Source organism: Nicotiana attenuata, chromosome 8, assembly GCF_001879085.1.
Source record: "Nicotiana attenuata strain UT chromosome 8, NIATTr2, whole genome shotgun sequence".
NCBI classification, from domain to species: domain Eukaryota; kingdom Viridiplantae; phylum Streptophyta; class Magnoliopsida; order Solanales; family Solanaceae; genus Nicotiana; species Nicotiana attenuata.
The window spans coordinates 2,395,313-2,401,009 of NC_031996.1; positions in this window are offsets into that span (position 1 = coordinate 2,395,313).

Below are 5,697 nucleotides of genomic sequence, written 5' to 3' on the forward strand. Positions count from 1 at the left end.
GCCCCTCCCGGAGTCTGCACACCCCCAGTGAGCGCCGTCGACGATAAACGGATCGGGCTGCACGCCGCAGCGGTATGTGGAGCGGGCTGCACGCCGCAGCGGTACTAGTACTGTTCTGTGTGTTTACTTTATCTTATTTGCTTGCCTTTACTTGTTGTTTATGCTACTTCATGTGATATCTACCGGATTTCCTGACATTATCTGTTAATTGAGTGTGGTGCCCGAGGGGCGGACTTCTGTGCTTATCTGCACTATTTGAATTGCATTCCTTTGTATACTGTTGAAAAAGTCATTTTCAAAAGAGGTTTTAAACTGAGCTAAGATATTTCTAAAGATTTCACAGCTTCACTAATTTTCTCAAAAAGGTTTTACACTGCTCCTGTATAGCATGATGGTTTGCTTTACGTGATTTCTTACTGCTCAGTTGTCATTTACCCTTATTACTCACTGAGTTGGAGTACTCACTTTACTCCCTACACCTCCCGTGCAGATGCAGGTATTGATCACCCGGTAGTGGGTTTTGGCTGATCAGAGGCAGAGCTATAGGAGTAGCGAGGTGACTGCCTGCGTTCGCAACACCATTTTTTTCTCTCTTTTGGTTCATTATTCCGGCTTGTATATTTTAGGTCTTGTAGTTGTATATATACTCTGATAGATGCTCGTGACTTGTGACACCCCGGTTTGGGCTGTGTTTGGGTTTTATTCTGCACTTATTAAAGAGACCTTTTGATAGACTGTGGTTATTTAAAATATATTAAAGCTGCTTATTAATGTTAACTATTCTAAAATGATAAGTTGGTTAGTTGGCTGGCCTCGTCTTCACGAGAGGCGCCATCACGACCAATGCGGGGTTTGGGTCGTGACAAGTTGGTATCAGAGCCTAGGTTACTAGGTCTCACGAGTCATGAGCAGGTTTAGTAGAGTCTCGCGGATCGGTACGGAGACGTCTGTATTTATCCTCGAGAGGCTGCAGAACCTTGTGGAAAACTTCACCTTCTTGTAATCTTATCGTGCGTCCTTGATTCAGCTTGAAAAGTAACTCTTGAAATTCCTTCCACGCGTTCGTGTGCGCGCATAAGCGCTCAGTATCTGATGTGCCTTGATGGCTTGTGATTTCCCTGATCGAGGGGCGAGATGTGTTCTCTGTGAGTTTGATGTTGGGCCAGTCTGGAGGACTTGAGGCCGGATCTTTGCCTATGGCTTGAGCACCGAGGTACTGATTGCGTGAGCAAGTGTTTTGAACTTATACGTTCGGTAGTGCCCTATTGGTAGAAGTAATGACTGAATAGCTACGTGATGAGTATGTTATGACCGCGAGGTGTATTCATATGATTTGGAAACGACGAGAAGGGTCTATTGGAAGATAGGAGAACTATTAGGTACTTGATTTTCAGTTTGATTGAAGGTATAGCTCCGAGTTATGGGTGTGAAGAATCTTTTCGTGTCTCCTAGTTGGGAGTGAAGTAAATTTTATGTTGCGGTATGAGTTCAGACTCAGGAAAACTAAGTGACTGCGGACAGTTTATGATGGTGGAAGGTATACAGAAATGTTATATTGAGGCAAAGCAGGTGGGTTATCTCCTGCGGAGTGATCTGAAGTGGTGTGATCCCTATGTGTATGTTAGAAGATCTCATGTGTAATTGAAAGGTACGTGTTGAAATCTGAAATTTTGGGTCGCTTAAGAGAGTGGGCTTAACTGTTGCGAGGATGAATGCGAGATTTGTAGAAGATTTACAATACTAGATGATCTGTGTTTTCAGAAACTTATAAATGATTTGAGTTTAATCTCACTATGGTATTGTGGCATCAATAGAATAGAAGTGTTATCAGTTACTGATGCGTATCTTGATCTATGGCTTCGAGCCAAGTGGGGGAGTCTGCTGTGAGCGGTTGATTGCATGGTTAGGTGCTATGTTGGTTCCAGTTTGGGGCATGCGAGTGAATTAGCTATGGCTAGAGTAAAGGAAAATTTTGACAAAGGTTATATTATGCTTCATAAGGTATGAGAATCACGGAATGTCTAGAGTTGTTGTTGGTAAAGAATGCTCGGCGCATAGAGCAGGAAGTTGCGTGGTTATATTAGGATGAGGATTTCTTTTTGCGGTATCGGAGTGCCAATGAGGCACGGGTGGTTCTGGTCGTTAGGTCAAGTAAGTTGCAGTTTGAATAAAGAGTGAATGACTTGCGAGAATAGTTCTAATGTGTTCAAGAGTTTGTATACATCAATTGAGTGCTCCAGAGTTGCATGTGTGGTTAGAAACTGTGTTTTCATTGGAAGAGGTTCAGATTTTTGGTATTTTTATGTTAATTATGGGATTCTATGTATCAGTATTAGGAAAGTAAAGGTAGCGGATTTAGATTCGCAGGAAGTTCCTCAGAGTAAAGTACTCTGGAATGTGGTGTTTGTGGGAATATTTGAGAGAGTATTCAGCGGCTTATGAGTCCTGGACAATGTGGCCTTGTGCTTGGGTCTCGTGTAGTGAGCTTGGGATTGAGAGATTGTGGTACTACAACAAGAGGGAGCATCAAGTTGAAAATGAATCAGAAGGAAATTCAGGTAGATGGAATGGTTTGATAGTAGACCGAATCGGTATGGTAAGGATATGATCAATTCTTTGTATGTGTTCGAGGTAATGGGTTCTTACAGGTATTTTGCAGCAATGCTCATGGGCTTTGATGGCTTGCTTAGCTTGGTCTAGTTAGAAGGATTCAGTCCTGGCAGTTTAATTTGTGCAAACGGAATTGGGAAGGTTCTTGTTGACAAATTCAAAAATTAATAGCTAAAAATGCAAAATGAACTATTTTGTTATTTTCTTCTTTTTAAAGTAACTTAGTTACTAATTAATCCTAAAAATGTAAAATTAAACCTTAAATGCAAATGCCAAGTATTTTTGTATTTTTCACTAATTAAAATGCACAAACAAAATGCAAATAATTACCACAAAATGTCACAAAATCCACCAAATTGTAAAATAATGAAAGAAATTATTTTGTTTGAATTTCTGGGAATAATTCATATAGGGCAAAAATCACGTGCTCACAGCTGGAGCGGTGCATTTTCTATGAATATGAGAGGTATGGGATGTGTAATGATTTTTTCTTCTAGAGGGGATCAATGGAAGTTCTTGGCTAGTTGAGTGCGTAGATGTCTGTGGCTTGGAAGGTAGGTAAATGTTTTCCTGTTATCCTCGGATGGTATGGCGCATGCGATATGTCGTGTAGGATTGAGATTGGCATGTGTAAGGTCACAGTTCAGGTTTGAATGGAAGGACATAAATTCTTAGGCAGCATGGGCAGTTTCAGATAATTAGAGAAATAAGCTTCAGATGGTTTGAGAAACGAGCTTCAGATGGTTTGAGAAATGCTCTTCAGATGATTAAGGAAGCGAAAATGCTAATTGAGGTGATTTTACAAGGGTATATGTTTCAGAAAGAGGCAATGTGATTAAGTGGATGGTACTTCGGTAGTATTGCAGCGCTTCTTGTCAGATCGGCTGTTGATATTCGAGTTTGCTTGGCAGCACAGAAGAATCTTAGAGTATCTCTCGTGGAATGATTGAGTGCTAGAGGCAAGTTATATATGCGAGTGGCGAAATTGGGATCAGGTATGGTAATTCGTGTGTTTTATGGACTTGGAGATTGGAAGTTCTCATATACAGGTAGCTCGTGGTTGTGGATGACAAAATGTGGGTAAGTTAGTCAGATGTTAGTATGCGCTATGATTCAGTCATTGTGAACCTTCGAAGGATTATTTATCTATTGTGGGTAACTAGAGTTGATGTGTAGTCCATTGGGAGACCTATATGGATATGGGTCCGGCATCGAGATGGCTTGTTGACTTCGGGTTGCTGCTGGCGAGGGATGTGTTGATTCGGTTGTTAATGAGCTATTAGCAATTAGGGGGACTATGAGTTATCTTTCAATATTGTGAGACGTTACGATCTGTTGGTTATAGGCACATATGGTGCGATTCTATCGGAATTTCATAATGGAAGTCGAGCGGGAAGAGTAATTGGGAGTTGCTCGGTGAATGGCGTATCGGATATGTTCTATCGGGTTTGTGTGGTATGTGTTACTTGTTTCACCATGGGTGTAATGATTTGTTTCGGCTCCCGACATCAAATTGTGCGTGGCTGTCGATTTTCGAGCATAGTGACTTGAGGTGTTTCATGTGTAACAGCGTTTGGATAGGATCGCGCATTGTAGCAAGGCTACGTGGAGATATGACCTTTCGGGGTAGATTCATGTGTTCTATTTCTATGATGTGAGACGGGGTCTCAGCTTTGTGTTGTGATGGTACTGATGAGCTTGAGATACAGCTCTTTCGTTTGGGGTCATTTTTATGATTTGAGGATATTCAGACCGTTTCTTATTGGTGCGCGAATTATGTAAGTTGTGGCTTAGGCCTGTATTGATGTGTCATGTTACCAGAGAGATGTGTTGGATTCGAGGTGATCGTTGGGGTCATTAATGAATACGAACGGATTTGATTTCAGCTTGTTGGAAGGATAATATCGAGGTTCGGCTCGGAAATCTGCTGTGGTATTAACCAAAAGGGAAGTGACTTCATGAATGGTTGACCTGAGAGATGGTTACGGGTTATTGCATGTTTCATTTATCATTAGCGGTATATGGAAGTGTTGGAATAAGACCTTAGTTGATAAGAGGTTTTCTACCGGTATTCGGGTGTTGTGTGCAGCTGCTGTGAATAGAAGTTATCGTTTCGAGTGTTTGAGTTATGTGGTGTATCATATAATTGCACCTGAGGTTGCAGGTATGGGTTGATACAGCTTGTCCGGACTTATTCAAAGTATAGATGCGAGATTCTGATCTTATAGATGATTTCAGAAGTGGAAATGTGGTTCTAAGGTTCATGTGCTAGGTTGGATGGTGAAATTTCAGTTACAATGTGTTATCGGACCTATACGAGATAAGGTGACGTTGGATCACCCCCGGGTTTACGCTTGGTAAGGTTATTCAGCTATTGGTTGGCTTCTAGGACAACTCTAGGTACGTTCGAGGACGAACGTGTGTTTAAGTGGGGGAGGATGTAACGACCCGACCGGTCATTTCGAGCTTTTGCACTTTGATCGCCAGTTCTCGGGCATGACTTGCCCCGTGTTATGTATTGTGACTAATGTAGATCGTTGGTTTTGGTTTTCAGGAAAATTTGGAAGGAATTTGAAAGAACAGTTTCAGTTGAAAGCCTTGAATTTGAAAGGTTTGACCAAGAGTTGACTTATTTGTATATGAGCTTGGATCGGAGTTTTTATGATTTGGTTAGCTTCGTTAGGTGATTTGTGACTAAGGAGCGTGATCGGAATTGGTTTTGGAGGTCCGGTGTAGAATTAGGCTTGAATTGGCGAAGTTAGTATTTTGGCGAATTCCGATTGATAGGTGAGATTTTGATTCGAGGGTCGGAATGGAATTTCGAGAGTTGCTGTAGCTTCGTTATGTCATTTGTGATGTGCGTGCAAAATTGCAGGTCATTCGGAGGTGTTTTGATTGGGTTTTTTATCGAATGCGTGTTTTGGAAGTTTTAGAAGAACATAGGCTTGAATCCGATGTAATTTGATAGTTTTGGTGTTGTTTGAGGTGTTTTGATGATTGGAAAAAGTTTGGATGATGTTTTAGGATGTGTTGGTGCTTTTGGTTGAGGTCCCGGGGGCCTCGGGGTGATTTCGGATGGCTAACGGG